At 32.1% G+C, this 26,807-nt stretch overlaps 1 pseudogene; it reads left to right on the top strand.

Annotated features, from left to right (window-relative positions):
• The first annotated feature begins 518 nt into the window (after positions 1-518).
• On the top strand, positions 519-9,161 carry LOC128092729 (40S ribosomal protein S14b-like; annotated as a pseudogene).
• Positions 9,162-26,807: the final 17,646 nt, after the last annotated feature.

Genomic DNA, 26,807 nt, shown 5'->3' with positions numbered 1-26,807 from the left:
TTTTTTTCTCTTCATGTTGATGGGCTTGTTTCAATTGATTCACACCTTTAATTATTTTTTTTATTTTTTTAAGGTCTATTTTATCTTAAACTTTCTTGTTCCATATTTTGCCCGTTTCTCAAATTTGGATCTTCATAACCAATTTTTTCAATGATTTGTATTTGAAGGCAATTGATTTTAACGTTTTGAAATCTTGTTTTCTTTTTATTTTTCTAATTTTGAATTCTGAGAAAGACTGATCTTTTTGATTTTTTTTTGAAAATATTAAGTCAAAACCCAACCGCTTCAACCCTGTTCCAGCAAACCGTGCTCCGTTGTTCCTTGGCCACCTCAACACAACGGTGAACAACAACATGGTCGTGGTCAGTGGAACCGCCTCTTCCTGGAGAGTTGTTTACGTCCGTGGGAGCTGCCCGGCCGGACCAAACTGTAAAATACGATTCCAATTCCGATTCTAGTGTCTGATTTACGATCCTGACCCAGTTACTCTAATCACAGAGCAGGGCAGGGGAGGGGAAATGTGGCATTTCATGGAGAGGTGAGTGGAGGGAAAATCTTGGACAAACGAGCAACTTGAGAGACGACGATGGAATGATATGTAGATTGATGAGATTTAGCATTTGCCCATTAACATAAGCTTAGCTGGGAGAGGAAGATGAAACATTCGGAAAGGAATTTTGATAAGGTAGAATCTTGGTTCTATCAGCTGAAATTTTGTTTTGTTTGAAAAGATTTTATTAATAGACTGTTAATTTTAACATTTTTTTATTACTTCGAGATTAAATCTTTACATTTGTTTTAATAAATTGAATTTCTTAAAAGTTTCGGAATTTCTTAAGACATTTCGGAATTTTTGTTTAAATAAGTTTTACACTTTGTTGTTCTGGCAACACTGTCACAAATTTCAAAATTGGGTTGGAATTTATGTAAATTAAGTGAAGATAACTTCGATGAAAAAAGTATCACAGTTCGCTTATGTATAAATCACTATTAATGCATTGAAAAAGTGTTTGTTAATCTGGCAACACTGCCAAGAATTAACAATACTTAAATGAAATGAAAATATTTTTTCGTGGCTGAAGTTTCAAAATTTTATGAAAAAAATGCATGCCAATCAGATGATTGACAAAATTTTAAGAAAAAAAATTGGTTTGGCAGCACTGCCAAAATAAATTAAATTTTAAATAAAAATGATTGAATATTGCTGCAAATTTTGATTAACATGACCTACGGAACTACCTTTCCATCTTTGAAAGATATTTGAGGTATCACTTAATTTGGTTATCTGGCAACACTGTCATTAACAATTTTTTTAAGTTACCACAATTTCACCTTAATTTTAATCGAAGATTTATTCTTGAAAAAACATTTGATTAATATTTGTTCAAATACACCTTAAATCAATCTTTTTTTATTTCTCAAACTTTCCATGTAGCAGCTCAAATAGACCTTCCATCGCGAAGGTGTGCCTAATCACGTTTTAGGGTGGCAAATCTTTCACATATGCTTGAGTTTGCTGGAAACTTGCTTCTTGAGAAGTACATGGAAACCTCCCATCACCATCTTGTGAGGTGAAATTTGCCTCGATTGGCAGGTTTTGCTCTCTCTCAGACGTTCGATCTTTTGGACTTTGTTACGCGTTCCTTCGAAGGTTCTGGGATGTTTGGAGCAGTGTTGGAAGATTTTTTTAAATGTCAAAATTATGTGATTTCCAAAATTTCTAAAACTGGCAGCACTTCTTTGAATACGTTATTTTTAATTTTCATTGCTGAATTTTGTTTGGGTTTAGAAAACATATTCAAATAAATAATTTAAAAAATTGCAAATCTGGCAGCACTGCCCGAAAACCATCCCCACCTCATATGATGCACTTTCCGGTGCAAATTTCACGTACCCGCGTGGTGGAAAACTTGCTCCTCTCGGCCATCAGGAGGTGGTGCCCTCGTCTGCGGTCATATTTGCGCACCCCCTAAGCGGCTCTAAAATTTGCGGATGCTTGCCCAAATTAAACGCTAACGATGACCGTAAGAGGATTGAATTAGTTCGATTGGAAAACTTGTCCCGCTCTGGGGAAATTAGCGCGATTTTCGACGCTGGTGCAGGTTTGTGGAAAGTTTCGGGTGCAGTAACAAGAGAGTTTTGAATTTGTGTTGATATTTAAATTTTTGGTTTTGAATTTTAAATAAAAAAAGTTAATATCCAAGAGACTGCTGTCAATGACCGATTCTTCAAATTTTCAAATCTTATTCTTCTTTTTGATGTTTTCAAACCTTCAAATTTTAAGAAGATCTATGACCAATGACCAATGACCAATGACCAATGACCAATGACCAATGACCAATGACCAATGACCAATGACCAATGACCAATGACCAATGACCAATGACCAATGACCAATGACCAATGACCAATGACCAATGACCAATGACCAATGACCAATGACCAATGACCAATGACCAATGACCAATGACCAATGACCAATGACCAATGACCAATGACCAATGACCAATGACCAATGACCAATGACCAATGACCAATGACCAATGACCAATGACCAATGACCAATGACCAATGACCAATGACCAATGACCAATGACCAATGACCAATGACCAATGACCAATGACCAATGACCAATGACCAATGACCAATGACCAATGACCAATGACCAATGACCAATGACCAATGACCAATGACCAATGACCAATGACCAATGACCAATGACCAATGACCAATGACCAATGACCAATGACCAATGACCAATGACCAATGACCAATGACCAATGACCAATGACCAAAAGTCAAAAGTCAAAAGTCAAAAGTCAAAAGTCAAAAGTCAAAAGTCAAAAGTCAAAAGTCAAAAGTCAAAAGTCAAAAGTCAAAAGTCAAAAGTCAAAAGTCAAAAGTCAAAAGTCAAAAGTCAAAAGTCAAAAGTCAACAGTACAAACTTTGGAAGCAAATTGGTGAAAGTAACGCGTCAAAATGAAAAAAAACCCAGATAACAAGACAAGTAAAAGGGCTAAAATTGAAATTAAATATTCAAAACAGCCTTCAAGTCAGTTTATCAAAGTCAAATTTCGTTGGCAGCCTTCACGCAGCAAAAGCTGACCTTTTCCACCCCGGAACGTCCCATCGTCAGCGAGTTGGGTCTACCGGAAAAAAAATCCCGGTAAAATTGGTACATCTTTTGCTGGCAAACCTTGCACAACAAAGTCCAGCTTAATGGCCAAAATCCAGCCCAAAACCCCGAGCTAACAAGTTTGTATTCACCCCACCCCTCTTCCCCACTCACACGTCATATGGAAGTAAGCCAACGGCAGGAACAGCCCCGACAGCTAGTGGCTGAACTTGAGCCGTAAATCATCTTTTAAGCTGCTGCTACTAGCTGCTAGCCTCCCGTTCCCTTGTTTTGGCATAACACATATAAAGGCAAATGTGCGAGAAGTAAATTATGGTTTGCGAGCGATCCTTTATTATTTTATGTTTGTGCCGGTTTTTTTCGTCCTGTTTTTTTTTTTGTTTCAGTTAGGTTGAACCGTTTGGCGAAGTTTAGATTGTTTCTACTTGTTTTTTTATTCAATTCAATTCAATATCCTAACTCTGGATTTTCTTCTTTAGCAAAAAAGCAAAAAAGCAAAAAAAGCAAAAAAGCAAAAAAGCAAAAAAGCAAAAAAGCAAAAAAGCAAAAAAGCAAAAAAGCAAAAAAGCAAAAAAGCAAAAAAGCAAAAAAGCAAAAAAGCAAAAAAGCAAAAAAGCAAAAAAGCAAAAAAGCAAAAAAGCAAAAAAGCAAAAAAGCAAAAAAGCAAAAAAGCAAAAAAGCAAAAAAGCAAAAAAGCAAAAAAGCAAAAAAGCAAAAAAGCAAAAAAGCAAAAAAGCAAAAAAGCAAAAAAGCAAAAAAGCAAAAAGCAAAAAAGCAAAAAAGCAAAAAAGCAAAAAAGCAAAAAGCAAAAAAGCAAAAAAGCAAAAAGCAAAAAGCAAAAAGCAAAAAAGCAAAAAGCAAAAAGCAAAAAAGCAAAAAAGCAAAAAAGCAAAAAGCAAAAAGCAAAAAGCAAAAAGCAAAAAGCAAAAAGCAAAAAGCAAAAAGCAAAAAAGCAAAAAAGCAAAAAAGCAAAAAAGCAAAAAAGCAAAAAAGCAAAAAAGCAAAAAAGCAAAAAAGCAAAAAAGCAAAAAAGCAAAAAAGCAAAAAAGCAAAAAAGCAAAAAAGCAAAAAAGCAAAAAAGCAAAAAAGCAAAAAAGCAAAAAAGCAAAAAAGCAAAAAAGCAAAAAAGCAAAAAGCAGAAAAAGCAGAAAAAGCAGAAAAAGCAGAAAAAGCAGAAAAAGCAGAAAAAGCAGAAAAAGCAGAAAAAGCAGAAAAAGCAGAAAAAGCAGAAAAAGCAGAAAAAGCAGAAAAAGCAGAAAAAGCAGAAAAAGCAGAAAAAGCTGAAAAAGCAGAAAAAGCAGAAAAAGCAGAAAAAGCAGAAAAAGCAGAAACAGCAGAAAAAGCAGTAAAAGCAGAAAAAGCAAAAAAAAAAAAAACAGAAAAAGCAGAAAAAGCAGAAAAGTCAAAGCATCATCTGGAAGATTCTTCAAACACTAACAAGGGTCAGGAAGGGTTTTGGTGGGCAATAACAAGAATATAGCTCGCTTCATATATCTGGATTATAAAGTTTTGCAGTTTAGCATCATATACGTACCGTCATATGGAAGGAACGACGACGACGACAACGCAACTCAGGCAAAAAAGTGAAACAAACGCGTTGAGACAATGTTACGGAACGCTTTGACCAGTTGGCAGCAGTTGTTGCTTTTGCAATGGGGGGGATTACGCGAAATGGAAGCTGGGAATGTGTAGTTCGCTTTTATTAATTTTAGCTTCGGGTGAATTATGAGATGGAAATGCTTGGAGTTATTGGGAGAAGGTCATTTTGAATAACAGTGAAATAATAATTCTGAAATTTTAAGTTTATTTTTAAATATTCTGAACTGTATAAACACACACTCCCACCAACTTGGCATTCCAGCCATTCCTCCAGCAGTATCGCTAATTGACCTTAGAATTCTATTTATGCTGTGTACTCGACCGTCATTCCCCCTCAACGCCAATTCACTTGATTCATTAAACACGAAGTGCTCGCTGGCGTTCGCTCAAGTCAATTAAAATTTAAATGTTCAACACAGCAAATTTTGCGCTCCCCTCCGGAGTAGAAACGCGGCGAACGTCCCTTATTCATGACACTCGACGTCATTATTGGCCGCCGCCTGTCTGGAAGGAAGGAAGGACTCTCCTAAATAAGGTTAGGGAAGAGGGGGAATGGCATTCCAAATTTTCCCTTTTGTAATAATTTCAGCTATTCGAAGCATTTCCCACCTACTCCAAGGGTCTGTTTTTACTTGGGAGGGATGGTTCATTGAGCTTTCTTGTTTTTTGAAGGGAGGGAAATTTTCGGACAGTTTCCATTTGTCGCCCCGAGGGGAAAATGTGAGCCATTGTTGGGAATTTGCAACTTTTGCTGTCACGGTTGAGCTTGTCAACTTTGACTGCGAATTTGCTGCAAGTGATTAGTTGGACATAATAATTAAGATTCAAATTTCTGCGTGAAATCTCGTTGAATTGCAAATTTTTGAACTTGGATTGCTTGTTTAAACTGCGAAAATCTCCCTCAAGACATTCACCATTCGCTTCTATTTTTAACTGCATGCACTTTCCCAAAAGCTAAAAAGTTAAAACCACCAGATTCAACCCGGAGCCAGCTCCGGGTCCACCAAAGAACCAACTTACATTAGCATGGCCTCATTTCCAGCAAATCCTTTTCCCTACCCTAGAAAAAAAAAGTCAGAGAAATAAAAACTAGACCAAAGTAACATTTTCAATTTCAAGAGCCACTAATTTATTCATGTCCGTTAAGTTTTTCGGTTTGAGCTCTGTGCAATCGCCGACGAAAAACCTCGGCGTGGCGGAAAATTCGCACCCTCCAACAACACACACACACATGCAAACATACAGACACAACATGCTGCTGACACCATTCTTTTGGCAGCAAACACACTCACACACACACGAGAGCCTCCAACAGTCATGATGTTTTCCCGGTGCTGGCCGAGTGCGCGCCTGGCGATGGGGTGGTGAAAATTTTATGCACCTGCAAACAGGAGAGACAGTCCCGGCCGGAAAAATAAGGCTGAACTGTGCAGGGGGGTGAGTTTGGTTTGGTTTTAAATGTTTAAATTTGTTTTTGTTTTATAGTTAAATTCTAGAGAAGTAGTGAATAATTTGTAGTGCGTCCATCCCGGGAATTCCCGGGATTTATCCAAAACGGAAATTCCCGAAATTGGAAAAAAAACAAATTTTTGTTTGAAAATTGAGATTCTGTTTAGGGTGAATAGGTAAATACATAGAAATTGTTAAATTAAGATTAAAATATAATCAATGAAAAATTGATAAAATTGTTGTTTACGGATCGGGACGCTAATCAAAATCTATCTTTATCTTTAATTCTGGACGATAACTTATGTTTAAAAGCTTTCAAAAATCGACTTAAATGAACCAAATCATGTCAAATTTTCCATACTATCACTAAGAACATAGATTTTTTTTTGAATCTAGTTAGGCTGGTACAAATATTTTTAAAAGTTTTTGTCACCCTCCCCCTTCAAAATTGGCCCGAAAAATCAGGGGGCAAAAAAAATTTTTTTACAATAAACTTCAAAATTTCAATGAAAATTCAAGTGCAACCAGCTGAAATCAAATTAAAATACATTCTCCTGCGTTTAAAATCATTTTTAGCATGTTTGGGTTTGTTAAAAAATCTTAAGATTTTTTGAAAATTTTCGATGGAAAATCTTTTTTTTCGATACAATTTTTGTTTTTGTCAGATCTTAGATTTTTTGAAAACTAATGATTGCAAAACAACTGAACTAGTGTAAAATGCATTTTAAAACACTTTTTTCATTGAAATGTGAAGACTATAGCTTGTTATTTAAATTTTTATATTTTTTTATTTTTTTGCCCCCCCCTTGACCTTGGCCAGGGCCGAGGGACAAAAACTTTTTTAAATATTTGCATCGGCCTTATATATTGATCAAAATTGTTCGCAAAATGCCTAAATTTTTCTAAATTAATCAAATTTTAGTTGTTCGCAATATGAGTATCAAACAAAACAATTTTTTTTTAAAGCTTTTTGCCTTCCTCACTGAGGTAAGGCTATAATCCTGCTCTAAAAATGAACTTCGTATAAAATCATCGTAGACCCACCTTCATGTATACATATCGACTCAGAATCGAAAACTGAACAAATGTCTGTGTGTATGTGTGTGTGTATGTGTGTGTGTATGTGTGTGTGTATTAGGGTGGGTACGGATTTTCAAAAGTTCTCAGATCAAGTTCTGGTGTGGTTCCCCTTGTAGGGCATACCCATAGGGACTCTCAGGCCAAATTTCAGCTCATTTGGTTGAAAACTGGCTTGTCTCAAGCGAGTTCAAGTTTACATGGGATTTACTATGGGAAATTTTGAATTTTCGTTCATTCGCTCCTACAGGCCTGGGGGAAACATGTAGAAACTTCTAGGATGGCCAGAAATGAGCGGAATCGTCTGGAGAACAACTTTCTCTAAGAGACCAGGTCGATTCGTTCAACCCCCATCGAGCTCAACGGCAATACATCCGGGGTTTTCGGAACCAACGGTTTTCCCCAGAAAAGTATCAAATTTTCCTTAGCATGCTATGAATGCTTGATGAACACCGCGACGCCACATGTCAAACAGCTACCACGTGGACTAGCATCGCTTATAAAAAAATACTTTTTATTACTTTTTGAACCATAGAATTAAAATTTATGGTGATCCTAATGCTATTTAGCTGTATTCTAAACCTCCAAATAAGAAAAAAATGTTATGGTGCAAATTTTACAATCACGTGGTAGCTGTTTGACATGTGGCGTCGCGGTATTCATCAAGCATTCATAGCATGCTAAGGAAAATTTGTTGCTTTTCTGGGGAAAACCGTTGGTTCCGAAAACCCCGGATGTATTGCCGTTGAGCTCGATGGGGGTTAAACGAATCGACCTGGTCTCTTAGGGAAAGTTGTTCTCCAGACGATTCCGCTCATTTCTGGCCATCCTAGAAGTTTCTACATGTTTCCCCCAGGCCTGTAGGAGCGAATGAACGAAAATTCAAAATTTCCCATAGTAAATCCCATGTAAACTTGAACTCGCTTGAGACAAGCCAGTTTTCAACCAAATGAGCTGAAATTTGGCCTGAGAGTCCCTATGGGTATGCCCTACAAGGGGAACCACACCAGAACTTGATCTGAGAACTTTTGAAAATCCGTACCCACCCTACCCAAGTAACCAGAAGCACTAAATCAAAACTCTAAATCCACTCTAAATAAACTTTCACGATGCTATGACACTTTAAATAGTCTTTCCCAATGTTTCAAAACATTTGTAGCTTGAAACATTATTATCTACTGTATAATGACATATAGAACAGCCAATTAAAGTTTCAAAGCATTTAGCTCAATAATGTTTCAAAGCATTAATGGTAAGCTTTATATATCAATGTAAAGTAAGCTTTTAAAGTTACATCACACTTTGACATTTCTTCAAATGTTTCAAAACACTAACTCAACATTAGTGAGAGCAAAGAAAGTTTGGCAGTATTTGGTGGTATTTTTGTTGATGCAGGAAAAATCGTTTGGAGGAGGTCCAGGTTTTACTCGGACGAGATCGTGTTCGGTGTGGCATACGTCTACGCCAGCTTCAACGATACCTTCGTCCACGTTACGGATCTTTTGGGCAAGTAACTATCTGGCGGAGCACCGGCGGCATGAAGGTCAAGGCTGATCGTGACGAGGCTCACCCTTCGCTGCTATGTGGCCGCTTTGTACGTAGCCGGAAAGTGCAAGTCCCTCGGAATCACCTCGATGCACATGAAGCTGCGTGCCGCCGGCGGAACTTGCAGCAAGACTCCGGGACCGGGTGCGCAATCGGTGCTCCGTGCCCTAGCCCGTTCGTCGATGAATATTGTGAAGATTATCAATATCTTGTAAAGGTTTGAAGTGTATTGATTAATAAATATGTACTTTGTTTCAACCTGGCTAGTGTATTCTTTTTTCATGCAACTAACTGAAGGAAGACTCTATCGACAAAAATCATGCGTGTAAACATATTTCAGGACGGGCGAGACGGTTGGCGCAAGGCATCTAGGTGAAACATTTCTGAACATCAAATCAACACGCAGTTTAGAATCTCGAATGAAGCACAACACAGCAAAAAAACGCAAACAAACATTCAAAAACCCGTCATCCCAGCGTGAAAAGCACTCTCCCAGGAGAGAGAGCTGCGCGCAAAGCTTTTTTTTCTATTTCAAATACTGTCGGTAAGGTAGTATTTTGACGTTTTACCGCGGTATAACTCTATATCAACTCTACCAGTCGCCACTCAATTTTACCTCCATGCGTATAAAGTGAATATAAAGTTTTGAGACTCTGTATTCATACTTTATATGTTGATATAGAGGGGATTTAAAGCTACCATATACAGTCCCACGGTTACTTGGGTAGTGTGTATGTGTGTGTGTATGTATGTATGTGACCAACAAACTATCTCATGTTTCTCGGCACTGGCTTAACCCGAACTTGTTGAATTCGACTTGGTTTAGGGTCCCATAGATCGAGTTTTATACAGATTGAAGTTTCGATAAGTAGTTCAAAAGTTATGTATAAAAATGTGTTTTCACATATATTTAGATCTCACTTAACTGTATGTAAAACTATGTCCGGGTCCACCATCCGACCCATTGTTGGTTAGGTTATCAAAAGACCTTTCCAACGAGTCCAAAACATTGAAGATCTGGAAACCCTGTCTCGAGATATGGCCCCTTAAGTGATACTGATGTACTTTTTTGAAGCCGGATCTAAAAAATAGATGAAAATTGTGTACAGCCATTCTTGTGAGGAAGGCTCCAACCACATAGGTGGATTAAGTTTGTTTTTCTTTTTTTTTCTGAGGTTTTTTAATGTCTTTTAAAAATTACCGTATTTTTTCGAAAATACTCAAACTTTTTAAATATGAGCAACTCTCTACGAAATCGGCCGATTTCGACCATTTTTATTTTTTGTATTTTTTGATTTTACTCAAACTTTGTGGGGGCATTCCCTATGATAAAAAATAAGCTATTTTGCGTCATTGGTTCACCCATACAAGTCTCCATACAATTTTGGCTGCTGTCCATACAAAAATGGTATGTAAATATTCAAACAGCTGTAACTTTTGAGTGAATTTTCTGATCAATTTGGTGTCTTGGGCAAAGTTGTAGGTATTGTTCAGGACTTTTGAGAAAAAAATAGTTACACGGAAAAAAATTTTGCAGATTTTTTTATCAACTTTTTTTTTACTAAAACTCAATTTCCCAAAATAAGTATTTTTTGATTTTCGAGATTTTTTGATATGTTTACAGGACTAAATTCCGCAACTTTTGAGCCATCGAGAAACATGGTCAAAAATCTGCCGCCGGGTTATGAATTTTTGAAAAAATAGTGATTTTTGGAAAAAAACGAAGTTTCATGCAAAAGGGCCAAACATTGAATATTTCGCCCATTTAAAATGCTAGTCTTGATTTAAAAATTTTCTAAATATTTTTTTTCGAAAAAATCTAAAAATTTCACGAATGTTTCATGTGTTAACATTAAAAATCGGACCATTAGTTGCTGAGATATCGACATTAGAAAATGGTGGGCTATTTGGGTGAGACTTAAAAAACTTCAATTTTCGCGTTTCTTTTTCTTTAAGCCGCTGTATCTCAGCAACCCGAGGTCCCATCTTCAATGTCTCTTTGACAATTTGATAGCAAATTGCCTGAACTTTACAAAAAAAAATTTTTTTGGAAATGGTCACTCATGGTCACTATTTTTAAAAATTGAAAAACTGCAAATATTTCGCTAAAATCAAATTTTCGGTGGCTGTTTCTTGAAAACGGAGCCCTTTATCAAAAAATCTATAAGGTTCTTTTCGATTGCAAATTCAATTTTGCATTAAAAAATAATGTCAAACTTGTTTTTGCATAAAACTTCGTTTTTTTTCCAAAAATCACTATTTTTCAAAAATTCATAACTCGGCGGCAGTTTTTGCGACCATGTTTCTCTATGGCTCAAAAGTTGCGGATTTTTGTCCCCTAAAACATATCAAAAAATCTCGAAAATCAAAAAATACATATTTTGGGAAATTGAGTTTTAGTGAAAAAAAAGTTGATAAATCTGCAATTTTTTTCCGTGTACTTATTTTTTCCTCAAAAATCCTCAACAATACCTACAACTTTGCCGAAGACACCAAGTTGATCAGAAAATTCACTCAAAAGTTACAGCTGTTTGAATATTTACATACCATTTTTGCATGGACAGCAGCCAAAATTGTATGGAGACTTGTATGGGCGAACCAATGACGCAAAATAGCTTATTTGGTCATAGGGAAGGCCCCCACAAAGTTTGAGTCAAATAAAAAAATACAAATAAAATCCATTTCCGGTTTTGGTAGAAAATTGCTCATATGCAAAATGGGTATCAAACGAATTTTGTATGATTTTTTCAATTTATTAGAGTTTCTTTTGGAAAATACTAAAATTTTCACAAATTACTGTATTTTTTTCAAAAATACTCCAATTTTCATAATTTGCAATATAAGTATCAAAAGCAACGAAAGTTTGTATGCTTTTGTTACACTTTATTAAAGTATTTCTATAAAATACTAAAATATTCCAAAATATCGCATTTTTTTTTAAATTCTGAAATTTTCATAATTAGCAATATGGGTGTTGAACGAAGTGAAATTTCGTTTGATTTTTCAATTTATTAGTTTTTTTTATTAATACAAAAGAAAATCACAAAATACCTATTTTTTTTGAAAGTACTAAAATTTATATAATTTGCAATATGGGTATCGAACGAAACGAAATTTGGTATGGATTTTCTATTTATTCCAGTTTTTTTAATTACTAAAATTTTCACAAATTACCGTTTTTTCGAAAATACTCAAATTTTCAAAATATGCAATATGTCTATCAAACGAATTTTGTATGATTTATTGAGTTTCTTTTTCGAAAATACTAAAATTTTCACAAAGTATAAGTATCAAACGAAACGAACTTGAATGTTTTTGTTTCACTTTGTTAACACCGAAACGCTCGGGTAGTCATTTGCCCCTGTTTGTTTTTTTTCTTAAAAACCTCATAACTTTTGATAGAGTTGACCAATTCGGATTCCTTTGGTTGCAAAAGATCTAGAATTGTCTATGTCTATATTTGTCTATATTTTTTAAAATACTTTATTTTTCATAATAAGCAAAATGGGTACCAAAAGAAGCAAAATTTTGTTTGATTTTTCACTTTGATAAAGTTTTTTTTTAATACTTAGATTTTCACAAAATACCGTATTTTTTCGAAAATACTCAAATTTTTAATATCCCAATATGGCCATCAAACGACGCATTTTTTGAAGAATCATGCATAATTTGAATGTATGTATAAATCATGCGAAATTGAGTATTTTCGAAAAAATACGATATTTTGTGAAAATTTTAGTACTATACAAAACTACTTAAGTTAAGTGAAAAAACATGCTCAATTTCGCTTCGTTTGATACCCATACCTATAGCAAATTATGAAAATTGGGTTATTTCCGAAAAAATACGGTTTTTTGTGAACAATTTTGAGTTCATATTTATACTTTGGAACTAATTACATTTTCAGAAAATATATTCTTGGTGAAAGGATTGAAAATTTAACATGATATGATGATGGTGATAAGGTTATCACCGATAGAATTATCCAAATAACGATAATGAGAACAATATATTATCGTTATCGTCCCGACAATAACGGTAGCCATTATCGTTATCGTCAGACAATATTATTATCGACGATAACTTATCGACTAATAACCTTGATGAAAGCCTAAACTAATCTAAAATTTAACATTGACTGGGATCATTTTATTTGTCGTTTTTTTTTTAATTTCAGTCATCTTAAATGTTTTTTTTTAGTTTTCTGGTCATGTCAAATAAAAACAAATAATTGTAAATTATTTAGTTTGAATCAAATTGGATTGGAAAGCACAACATAGAACAAAAAAAATCATCCAGGCTTTCTATAATCTGTTATCCTTGTTTAGATTGAAGCTTGGATTAGCACCAATTAATAGAATTTATTAATAATAGAATTTAAAAAAAAATATTTTTAGAGGTCTCATTCACTCTTGGTCACTTTAAAAAAAAAAAAAAAAATGCAAATATTTCGCCGAAATCAAACTTTAATAGCTTTGTGTTTTTGCAAAAATCACTACTTTTCCAAAAAATTAAAAAACATATTTTTTTTGAAAATCAATAGATACGTATGTTGGGAAATTGAGTTTTTGTGATTCGATAATCGGCAATTTGTTTTCGTGTGTCTATTTTAAAATATTCCTCAACAATACCTACAACTTGGCCGATCTGATCAGAAAATTAATTCATATGCTACAGATTTTCGAATACGTACCGTTTTTTATGAACAGCTGCCATTGGTCTCAGGGAAGGACCCCACAAAGCTTGAGTTAAATCAAAAAATACAAATAAAATCCACTTCCGGTTTCGGTAGAGAATTGCTCATTTGGAGCAGAAAATCTAAATTTTCTCGAAATTAAAATTTGATTTGGCTCGATTTGAGTTGAGTTGAGTTGAGTTGAGTTGAGTTGAGTTGAGTTGAGTTGAGTTGAGTTGAGTTGAGTTGAGTTGAGTTGAGTTGAGTTGAGTTGAGTTGAGTTGAGTTGAGTTGAGTTGAGTTGAGTTGAGTTGAGTTGAGTTGAGTTGAGTTGAGTTGAGTTGAGTTGAGTTGAGTTGAGTTGAGTTGAGTTGAGTTGAGTTGAGTTGAGTTGAGTTGAGTTGAGTTGAGTTGAGTTGAGTTGAGTTGAGTTGAGTTGAGTTGAGTTGAGTTGAGTTGAGTTGAGTTGAGTTGAGTTGAGTTGAGTTGAGTTGAGTTGAGTTGAGTTGAGTTGAGTTGAGTTGAGTTGAGTTGAGTTGAGTGTTTTTTTTTTAATTTTTCATATTTGTTATTTTTTGTTCATTCAAAACTGGTCTAAATTAAACCCAACCAACAGTTCCCTTTTTTGAACCGAAAAATAACAGAAGGAAAGAGTTGTTGTTTTTTCTCCCTCCTTTTCCAACAGCCTGGCCGGCTGGCCATCGTGGTGTGTTCTACCTGTGTATGTGTGTCCTTTGGTGTGTGCCTGGTGCTGTGTGGTTGCATATCTTGCTTTGCCAGCAGCAGCGCCATCAGCAGCCAACTACAAAACCACCCACCTAATCTGAAGTTTTGCGGGGGAGCCAGAGCCTGGGGTTTGGTTGTGGGATTTTCTTTTTTCCTCTTGAAATTTTTGGGTGCGGAAAAGAGGAGAAGGATGTGGAAGTAGATGACGTTGCGGCAAAACAGTATTTGAAATGCATTTGCATGCGAGTGTGTGACTGTGTGTGTTTGTTGTTGTTTTTTGATGATGACAACCGACGGTGGCGACGACGACGAGGACGATGGCCAGCCGACGAGGGTGATGATAAGAGCCCTGGCAACTTTTGCTCGCGGTCCAGAAACACGGTTCCCAAGAGATTCATCCTTCCCCGAAATGGTACACTGTGTGTTTGTGGTGAAATCTAGCCAGAGATGGTGCTTATCTTTGCCACCTAAAATGTGTTTAGTCTGTCCGCTCTTTGCTGGCGGTGACGACGGGGAAAACGGCTTTAATTATGTCGAGCGGTTCTGTTGGATGAATTCCACCAAACGCATTTAATTTGCGAAAAAGTGAATATTATAATGGTTACATTTATAATTCGAGTGTTTGATCTTTTGTTGAATTAATTCTGTTTAATATTCCTGAATTATTTGAGATTTATTGAAAACTGCTCGAAGAGAAGAGAATAAAGAATAGGGAATAGAGAATAGAGAATAGAGAATAGAGAATAGAGAATAGAGAATAGAGAATAGAGAATAGAGAATAGAGAATAGAGAATAGAGAATAGAGAATAGAGAATAGAGAATAGAGAATAGAGAATAGAGAATAGAGAATAGAGAATAGAGAATAGAGAATAGAGAATAGAGATAGAGAATAGAGAATAGAGAATAGAGAATAGAGAATAGAGAATAGAGAATAGAGAATAGAGAATAGAGAATAGAGAATAGAGAATAGAGAATAGAGAGATTTGAGAATTTAGAATACGTTAGTTCTTTAACTTACGGCTGTAATTATTTTTAAATTACTATGAATACCAGTTTACAAAAACTTTAATTTTTTAAATATTGTTTTCCATTTTGTTAATGGAGAAAAAACATCTTTCACTTATCATCTACTGCCCTACTTACAGCTCTTCCATTTTCAATAAGTCGAACCTGCCACCAGTTGTTTTTATTATTTAATATTCACTGGCAACTCTTTCCTTATCGGTGCTTCAGCTTTGTTTACTTTCTCACTGATGCAATTTGCATTGCTTATTTATTTTCCCTTTGCAAGCAAGCTGCCCTGCAAATGCAACCCACTTTTTTGTAGTTGTTGTTTCCATTATGTCCAGCACAACATAAACTTGATTACTTCATTGTTGGTCGTTATTATTTTCACTCCCACCGGGGGTGGCACCATTTTAGGGGAAGCCATTTTCGCACCGCTAGAAAACATCGCCGTTACCTTGTACTCACAAAGTGGCATTGCAAACGCGAACTTCTTGCCCCACTTCCTAGTACTGCTCTGATATTCTGTATTATTTACAATTGTTTTTATTAGCCTCGCTCGGCCAAATGAGTACGGTGGGTGTAATTAAAGTGAAATAAAAGTCTTCATAAATTAATAATTTTATGGATATTTATGGCAAAGTTTTGCATGCACTTTCGCGGAGGCAGCGCCGCGACAGCAAAGTCCTTGTCTGCCTTGTTCTTAATGTGTTGTGGGGGCACATTTTCTTGTAAAATAATTTTGCACGGGAAAATTTGACCACTTTTCAACTTTTTCATACAAAAGCTACACCAGGTTGCATAACCAAAGGCGCTTTCCTCTAACAAATTCTAACTCTCAACCAAAAATTGCCTACTTTAAGGCGCATTCCACCGTCCAAATTTCACCGTAACCACTCGCGAAACTTTCGCCAGGTTTCCCGCGGAAAACTCGGTCCTCTTCTGGCTCTGCCAGAGCATTGTGCAATGAAATGCAATATTTGCACCGCGAGGCAAAACTTGTACAAGGGGGCGCTCTCCCAGACCCTGGTTGGAAAATGCAAAAGTTGCTAATTAAACCAAGCTTTAATGTGCCCGAGAGCACAAATTGTAATTGAGAGCCAATTGGCTTTCGTACAGTTGTCGTTTCATTATCGCTAATTTTGCGAACGGCGGAATTATTTGTTCTGGACGAGCAAGGATTTGGGCGGACATGAATTGAAAAAAGAACTTTATTTGAATCATTGATTGTTTTATGGATTGCTATTTTTCCATTTTACTTAGTTTTTAATTGTCATTGTCATTTTTGTAATTTTTGTAATTTTTGTAATTTTTGTAATTTTTGTAATTTTTGTAATTTTTGTAATTTTTGTAATTTTTGTAATTTTTGTAATTTTTGTAATTTTTGTAATTTTTGTAATTTTTGTAATTTTTGTAATTTTTGTAATTTTTGCAATTTTTGTAATTTTTGTAATTTTTGTAATTTTTGTAATTTTTGTAATTTTTGAAATTTTTGTAATTTTTGTAATTTTTGTAATTTTTGTAATTTTTGTAATTTTTGTAATTTTTGTAATTTTTGTAATTTTTGTAATTTTTGTAATTTTTGTAATTTTTGTAATTTTTGTAATTTTTGTGATTTTTGTAATTTTTGTATTTTTTGTCATTTTTGTCATTTTTGTCATTTTTGTCATTTCTATCATTTTTGTAATTTTTGTCCTTTTTGTCATTTTTGTCCTTTTTGTCCCTTTTGTCCTTTTTGTCCTTTTTGGCATTTTTGTCATTTTTGTCATTTTTGTAATTTTTGTCATTTTTGTCATTTTTGTCATTTCTATCATTTTTATCATTTTTGTCATTTTTGTAATTTTTGTAATTTTTGTAATTTTTGTAATTTTTGTAATTTTTGTAATTTTTGTAATTTTTGTAATTTTTGTAAATTTTGTAATTTTTGTAATTTTTGTAATTTTTGTAATTTTTGTAATTTTTGTAATTTTTGTAATTTTTGTAATTTTTGTAATTTTTTTAATTTTTGTAATTTTTGTTATTTTTGTAATTTTTGTAATTTTTGTAATTTTTGTAATTTTTGTAATTTTTGTAATTTTTGTAATTTTTGTAATTTTTGTAATTTTTGTAATTTTTGTAATTTTTGTAATTTTTGTAATTTTTGCAATTTTTGTAATTTTTGTAATTTTTGTAATTTTTGTAATTTTTGTAATTTTTGAAATTTTTGTAATTTTTGTAATTTTTGTAATTTTTGTAATTTTTGTAATTTTTGTAATTTTTGTAATTTTTGTAATTTTTGTAATTTTTGTAATTTTTGTAATTTTTGTAATTTTTGTAATTTTTGTAATTTTTGTAATTTTTGTAATTTTTGTAATTTTTGTAATTTTTGTAATTTTTGTAATTTTTGTAATTTTTGTAATTTTTGTAATTTTTGTAATTTTTGTAATTTTTGTAATTTTTGTAATTTTTGTAATTTTTGTAATTTTTGTAATTTTTGTGATTTTTGTAATTTTTGTATTTTTTGTCATTTTTGTCATTTTTGTCATTTTTGTCATTTCTATCATTTTTGTAATTTTTGTCCTTTTTGTCATTTTTGTCCTTTTTGTCCCTTTTGTCCTTTTTGTCCTTTTTGGCATTTTTGTCATTTTTGTCATTTTTGTAATTTTTGTCATTTTTGTCATTTTTGTCATTTCTATCATTTTTATCATTTTTGTCATTTTTGTAATTTTTGTAATTTTTGTAATTTTTGTAATTTTTGTAATTTTTGTAATTTTTGTAATTTTTGTAATTTTTGTAATTTTTGTAATTTTTGTAATTTTTGTAATTTTTGTAATTTTTGTAATTTTTGTAATTTTTGTAATTTTTGTAATTTTTGTAATTTTTGTAATTTTTGTAATTTTTGTAATTTTTGTAATTTTTGTAATTTTTTTAATTTTTGTAATTTTTGTTATTTTTGTAATTTTTGTAATTTTTGTAATTTTTGTAATTTTTGTAATTTTTGTAATTTTTGTAATTTTTGTAATTTTTGTGATTTTTGTAATTTTTGTATTTTTTGGAATTTTTGTAATTTTTGTAATTTTTGTAATTTTTGTAATTTTTGTAATGTTTGTAATATTTGTAATTTTTGTAATTTTCGTAATTTTTGTAATTTTTGTCATTTTTGTCATTTTTGTCATTTTTGTCCTTTTTGTCATTTTTGTCCTTTTTGTCCTTTTTGTCCCTTTTGTCCTTTTTGTCCTTTTTGGCATTTTTGTCATTTTTGTCATTTTTGTCATTTTTGTCATTTTTGTCATTTTTGTCATTTTTGTCATTTTTGTCATTTTTGTCATTTCTATCATTTCTATCATTTTTATCATTTTTGTCATTTTTGTCATTTTTGTCATTTTTGTCATTTTTGTCATTTTTGTCATTTTTGTCATTTTTGTCATTTTTGTCATTTTTGTCATTTTTGTCATTTTTGTCATTTTTGTAATTTTTGTAATTTTTGCAATTTTTGTAATTTTTGTAATTTTTGTAATTTTTGTAATTTTTGTAATTTTTGAAATTTTTGTAATTTTTGTAATTTTTGTAATTTTTGTAATTTTTGTAATTTTTGTAATTTTTGTAATTTTTGTAATTTTTGTAATTTTGTAATTTTTGTAATTTTTGTAATTTTTGTAATTTTTGTAATTTTTGTAATTTTTGTAATTTTTGTAATTTTTGTAATTTTTGTAATTTTTGTAATTTTTGTAATTTTTGTAATTTTTGTAATTTTTGTAATTTTTGTAATTTTTGTAATTTTTGTAATTTTTGTAATTTTTGTAATTTTTGTAATTTTTGTAATTTTTGTGATTTTTGTAATTTTTGTATTTTTTGTCATTTTTGTCATTTTTGTCATTTTTGTCATTTCTATCATTTTTGTAATTTTTGTCCTTTTTGTCATTTTTGTCCTTTTTGTCCCTTTTGTCCTTTTTGTCCTTTTTGGCATTTTTGTCATTTTTGTCATTTTTGTAATTTTTGTCATTTTTGTCATTTTTGTCATTTCTATCATTTTTATCATTTTTGTCATTTTTGTAATTTTTGTAATTTTTGTAATTTTTGTAATTTTTGTAATTTTTGTAATTTTTGTAATTTTTGTAATTTTTGTAATTTTTGTAATTTTTGTAATTTTTGTAATTTTTGTAATTTTTGTAATTTTTGTAATTTTTGTAATTTTTGTAATTTTGTAATTTTTGTAATTTTTGTAATTTTTGTAATTTTTGTAATTTTTGTAATTTTTGTAATTTTTTTAATTTTTGTAATTTTTGTTATTTTTGTAATTTTTGTAATTTTTGTAATTTTTGTAATTTTTGTAATTTTTGTAATTTTTGTAATTTTTGTAATTTTTGTGATTTTTGTAATTTTTGTATTTTTTGGAATTTTTGTAATTTTTGTAATTTTTGTAATTTTTGTAATTTTTGTAATTTTTGTAATGTTTGTAATATTTGTAATTTTTGTAATTTTCGTAATTTTTGTAATTTTTGTCATTTTTGTCATTTTTGTCATTTTTGTCCTTTTTGTCATTTTTGTCCTTTTTGTCCTTTTTGTCCCTTTTGTCCTTTTTGTCCTTTTTGGCATTTTTGTCATTTTTGTCATTTTTGTCATTTTTGTCATTTTTGTCATTTTTGTCATTTTTGTCATTTTTGTCATTTTTGTCATTTTTGTCATTTCTATCATTTCTATCATTTTTATCATTTTTGTCATTTTTGTCATTTTTGTCATTTTTGTCATTTTTGTCATTTTTGTCATTTTTGTCATTTTTGTCATTTTTGTCATTTTTGTCATTTTTGTAATTTTTGTAATTTTTGTAATTTTTGTCATTTTTGTCATTTTTGTCATTTTTGTAATTTTTGTAATTTTTGTCATTTTTGTCATTTTTGTCATTTTTGTCATTTTTGTCATTTTTGTCATTTTTGTAATTTTTGTCATTTTTGTCATTTTTGTCATTTTTGTCATTTTTGTCATTTTTGTCATTTTTGTCATTTTTGTCATTTTTGTCATTTTTGTCATTTTTGTCATTTTTGTCATTTTTGTCATTTTTGTCATTTTTGTCATTTTTGTCATTTTTGTCATTTTTGTCATTTTTGTCATTTTTGTCATTTTTGTCATTTTTGTCATTTTTGTCATTTTTGTCATTTTTGTCATTTTTGTCATTTTTGTCATTTTTGTCATTTTTGTCATTTTTGTCATTTTTGTCATTTTTGTCATTTTTGTCATTTTTGTCATTTTTGTCATTTTTGTCATTTTTGTCATTTTTGTCATTTTTGTCATTTTTGTCATTTTTGTCATTTTTGTCATTTTTGTCATTTTTGTCATTTTTGTCATTTTTGTCATTTTTGTCATTTTTGTCATTTTTGTCATTTTTGTCATTTTTGTAATTTTTGTCATTTTTGTCATTTTTGTCATTTTTGTCATTTTTGTCATTTTTGTCATTTTTGTCATTTTTGTCATTTTTGTCATTTTTGTCATTTTTGTCATTTTTGTCATTTTTGTCATTTTTGTCATTTTTGTCATTTTTGTCATTTTTGTCATTTTTGTCATTTTTGTCATTTTTGTCATTTTTGTCATTTTTGTCATTTTTGTCATTTTTGTCATTTTTGTCATTTTTGTAATTTTTGTCATTTTTGTCATTTTTGTCATTTTTGTCATTTTTGTCATTTTTGTCATTTTTGTCATTTTTGTCATTTTTGTCATTTTTGTCATTTTTGTCATTTTTGTCATTTTTGTCATTTTTGTCATTTTTGTCATTTTTGTCATTTTTGTCATTTATGTCATTTTTGTCATTTTTGTCATTTTTGTTATTTTTGTTATTTTTTGTCGTTTTTGTCATTTTTGTCATTTTAGTCATTTTTGTCATTTTTGTCATTTTTGTTATTTTTGTCACTTTTGTCACTTTTGTCATTTTTGTCACTTTTGTCGTTTTTGTCATTTTTGTCACTTTTGTCATTTTTGTCATTTAAGACATTTTAGACATTTGAGACAATTGAGACATTTGAGATATATGAGACATTTTAGACATTTGAGACATTTGAGACTTTTGAGACATTTGAGACTTTTGAGACATTTGAGACATTTGAGACATTTGAGACATTTGAGACATTTGAGACATTTGAGACATTTGTGGCATTTTACAATTTTGAGACATTTGAGACACTTGAGACATTTGAGACTTTTGAGTTTTTTAAGACATTTGAGACAATTGAGACATTTTAGACATTTGTGTTATTTTAGAAATTTGAGACATTTGAGACATTTGTGGCATTTTACAATTTTGAGACATTTGAGACACTTGAGACATTTGAGACATTTGAGTTTTTTAAGACATTTGAGACATTTGTGACTTCTTGGGCATTTTTGACATTAAAATATCTTTACCTTTTTGGAATTAATTACTCATTATCCCAAATGAGTTTATTTCAAAAATTCTTTTAACAGTTGAATATTAAACATCAAGAAGGAATGATTATGCAACTACAATAAATGTTCAAAAGTTCTATGTTCCTGCTCAGAATGCGAACCCTTTAAATTACCTTTAAATTACACTCACTTCCATGTCACACCTAACCGCGAAGAAAATATTAACCGCACCGTACACACTTGCTCACATACTGCCGTGACAATGTTGCTCTGCTGCATATGTGTGTGTGTGCACACGTTAGTGTCCCCACATTTATCACAATTTCCACCTTTCTAACCCCCCTCTGTGATTCACGTACCTACTGCTGTACCGCGAGCATAGAACAAGCCAACCCGATGGCCCCCCATCATAGCGCGAATATGATGACGACAACTCCGGCGAAACGCAAACGAAACAACGTTGTGTTACAAAAACCGACCGACGACGCCGGTGGCATAGTTTCCGTAGTCTCAATTACGACGTAAAATGGAAAATGATAATTAAATTGTACACTACAAACATTCCTCTTCCGGTCCGGGAAAGGAAGGGGGGAAAAGAGTTAGGGAAGGACACTGTGAAAAAATGATTTTTAACTTGTTTCAAAATTGATGAACTTTGTAAGGAAAACCCTGAAGATGACCGATCGCCGACACGAAACGTCAGTCTTCAGAAGGCATTCTAATGAAAAATGTAAGTCAAAGAATTTTAAAAAGTAAAAATTAGTTAAAATGAAAATAAGTGATTCCTGAAGATGAACAATTGTAAAATTTCGAAACGTCAAATTAATCTATCAAAAACTAGTTTTCTTTTCATAAAAGCTTCAGTTTACAAACATTCGATACATTTGAAGTAAAGATCGCATTCTAGTTTCAAATTTGCATACAACATTGCATGCAATCAGCAAACTGTCAATGTTTTGGTTCGTGTCCCAGCTAAAACATTCTCACTGTGCCCCCGATGTGAACCATATCCTTGTCCCCCAGTTCTGGTTGAACAGTACGGTTCTGGTTGTTTGCAATGTGGCTCACAGCCCGCTTTCCCCCTCTCACTCTCTCTCTCGTTTAGCCAAAGTGTTCTCAATATGAAGAATTTCAATGGTGTAACGAGCGTAAGGGCAATTAAAGTATGCATTTGCAAGGGGGAGTGTGAAAAGGGGAAACGAGGGGCTGGGCCGGAAAATGCATCGACTAGCATTTTCCATACTGGAAGTAACATTTTCCTCGCCCTCTCGCTGGTAGAACCAGTTGGAATGCCATACATACACCACGATGAGGTTGTAAAAGTGTACGACAGAGCGAAAGGAAAATATATATATTTTCATTTCAAAACTTGTTACATGTGTGCAGCCGTGAAATGGTGAGGTTTGCGTTGAGAAGATTACGGATAAAATGGTTAAAATGAGTTGCAAGCTGCAAACGGAATGAAAATGATGCAAAAGTATAAGAACGATAAGAAACGATAAAAACGATAAAAACTATAAATCGATAAAAACGATAAGAAACGATAAAAACGATAAAAAATAAAAAACGTTGAAAACGATAAAAAAAACTATAAAAACATCTTAATAAACAATAAGAAAAAAAAATCAAACGCAAAAATAAAAAATAAGTGTAGATCAATTGCGAAAAACTTATTTTTATTTAAAAAAAAAACATAAAGTTAAATATGAATCAACATCAAATTAGAACACTAAAACTAGAAAAAAAAGTTTAAACCGCATAATTTCGATACACTGAAAAACATAAAGAAAATAACGGACAATTTGAAACTATTATAACAATTATAACGAATAATCAATTTTGATAATAGTTTTTCAAATACAAATTTTAATTTTTGAAATCAATTATTGAAAGCAATTACAGGAAATTGGATTACTGAAAATTGGAAAAAGATTAAATATAATTTACAAATCGCAAGAATTAAATTAAATTAAAGACACTAATGAATTATCCGATTTTTATTCAAAACGAATGTAAGTTACGGAAATCAATCACAAGAAAAGCATGAAAGTCGTAAAAGAAAAAAATACATTTTTAAATGTAAGAATAATAAAAGTAGTTTTATAAAACATAAGTGTCGCAAAAATATGACGTCATTTACTGAAATAAACAGAAAAACATACAAAAAAATAAGAATAGATTAAAAATTCACAAAAATGCAAAAATTATAAAAAAACAACTTAAAATCCGTTAAAATATTACTAATATTACTAAACCCATTTTTTAATAAGGAAGTAAATCCCTGAAAAAAAATGAAAAACTAAAAACCCGAAAAAAAATAATAAAATTTGTTTTAAATTGTTGTATTATAATTATAATAAATATAATCATAATAAAAGACCTAAAATTCCTTAATAATATTGAACACAAATTAAGGATTTAAACTACTATTAACAGAAAAAATATGAAACAAAAATTGATAGCGAATTGAAAAAATGTATTTAAGTTAAATAATAAAAGCTGTTCGTAGCTAGAAAAAAGAAATTAAATGCAAAACTAGAGGATTAACAAATATGGTGATGCATTCAAAAACAATAATAAGAAACATAAAAAACTACATGTACGATAAAAATAAACAACAGTTGAAAACGTTAAAAAATATAAAAAAAAACAAGAAATATTGAAACGATAAAAAAATGCAAACGATTTTTTAAAGAAAAATCAAATCTTCAAAATTATTAAAAAACAAGTTAATCATAAATCGTAAAAATCAATAAAATTTAAAGAGAGTAAATTTTTTTTTAAACATCAAGAAAACGATATTGATAAAAAAAAAAAACATTAGAAAAAGTATGAAAATCAAGCAATCATCGAAAAGGACAAAAGAGAGAATAGCAAAAATAAGTGGAAGGTCATGAAAAATTTGAAAAAATATCAACATTTGCATAGGAAACAAAAAAAATTAAAGGCAAGATTATCAAAAAAAAAAAAAAACGATACAAAAGATAAAAACATTGTAAACAACTCCGAAAACTATCGAAATGATGAAAATGATAATAACGATAAAATCAAAAAAGTTGAAACATAACAAAACAAAAAACGGAAACAATTGAAAAACATGCAAAAAATAACATTAGAGTTTTTGAAATACTTTTTACTCGAATAGCGAATAAAAGAAGAAAAAACTCAAAAATAATTGAAAAGTTAACTGGATCGTGAAAATATGAAAATTTACAAGACGAAAAATGTTGGGACCGAGAATTGTTTCGCACACACAAAAAAAAAAAACTAACTTAATCCACCTATGTGGTTGATGCCTTCCTCACTTTTTACCAACAATGGGTAATATGAGTGGTTTAGACACATATTTCAGCTATTTTTTTAGGTCCAGAAAAATAAGTACACAGATATAACTTAAGTGGTCAGAACACGAGACAGAGTTGTCAGATCATCAATTTTGTGGACTCGTTAGAAAGGATTTTCGATTACCTAACCAACAATGGGTTGGATGATGGATCCGGACATCGTTTACATGCATTTAAGTGAGATCCGGCTTCAAAAAAGTACATAAATATCACTTAAGTGGTCATAACTCGAGATAGGGTTGCCAGATCTTCAATGTTGTGGACTCGTTGGAAAGGTCTTTCGATTACCTAACCAACGATGGGTTGGATGATGGATCCGGACATCGTTTACATGCATATAAATGAGATCCGGCTTCAAAAAAGTACATACATATCACTTAAGTGGTCATAACTCGAGACAGGGTTGCCAGATCTTCGATGTTGTGGACTCGTTGGAAAGGTCTCTCAATTACCTGACCAACGATGGGTCGGATGATGGATCCGGACATCGTTTACATGCATTTAGGTGAGATCCGGCTTCAAAAAAGTACATAAATATCACTTAAGTGGTCATAACTCGAGACAGGGTTGCCAGATCTTCAATGATGTGGACTCAATAGAAAGGTCTCTCGATTACCTAACCAACGATGGGTCGGATGATGGATCCAGATATAGTTTACATGCATTTAGGTGAGATCCGGCTTCAAAAAAGTACATAAATATCACTTAAGTGGTCATAACTCGAGATAGGGTTGCCAGATCTTCAATGTTGTGGACTCGTTTGAAAGGTCTTTCGATTACCTAACCAACAATGGGTCGGATGATGGATCCGGATATAGTTCACATGCATTTAAGTGAGATCCGGCTTCAAAAAAGTACATAAATATCACTTAAGTGGTCATAACTCGAGACAGGGTTGCCAGATCTTCAATGATGTGGACTCGTTGGAAAGATCTCTCGATTACCTAACCAATGATTGGTCGGATGATGGATCCGGACATCGTTTACATGCATTTAGGTGAGATCCGGCTTCAAAAAAGTACATAAATATCACTTAAGTGGTCATAACTCGAGACAGGGTTGCCAGATCTTCAATGTTGTGGACTCGTTGGAAAGGTCTCTCGATTACCTAACCAACGATGGGTTGGATGATGGATCCGGACATCGTTTACATGCATTTAAGTGAGATCCGGCTTCAAAAAAGTACATAAATATCACTTAAGTGGTCATAACTCGAGACAGGGTTGCCAGATCTTCAATGATGTGGACTCATTAGAAAGGTCTCTCGATTACCTAACCAACGATGGGTCGGATGATGGATCCGGATATAGTTTACATGCATTTAGGTGAGATCCGGCTTCAAAAAAGTACATAAATATCACTTAAGTGGTCATAACTCGAGATAGGGTTGCCAGATCTTCAATGTTGTGGACTCGTTTGAAAGGTCTTTCGATTACCTAACCAACAATGGGTCGGATGATGGATCCGGATATAGTTCACATGCATTTAAGTGAGATCCGGCTTCAAAAAAGTACATAAATATCACTTAAGTGGTCATAACTTGAGACAGGGTTGCCAGATCTTCAATGTTTTAGAATCATTGGAAAGGTCTCTCGATTACCTAACCAACGATGGGTTGGATGATGGATCTGGACATAGTTTAAATGCATTTAAGTGAGATCCGGCATCAAAATTCCAGCACCCGATTCGCAATTTTGACACTTTTTTATACGTAACTTTTGAACTACTTATCGGATCTTCAAACAATTCAATAGTGCAGTATGGGGCACCAAACCGGACCGAATGCAACTTGTTTGACTCAAATCGGATCAGCCAGTGCCGAGAAAACTTGGCAAGAATTTTGAGCACCAAGGGGAATACGCACACACATACACACACACACACAGACATTTGTTC

Source organism: Culex pipiens, chromosome 1 (genome assembly GCF_016801865.2).
Source record: "Culex pipiens pallens isolate TS chromosome 1, TS_CPP_V2, whole genome shotgun sequence".
NCBI lineage: Eukaryota > Metazoa > Arthropoda > Insecta > Diptera > Culicidae > Culex > Culex pipiens.
Note: the sequence above shows the minus strand (reverse complement) of the source record. Positions and strands in the feature narration are given on the sequence as shown.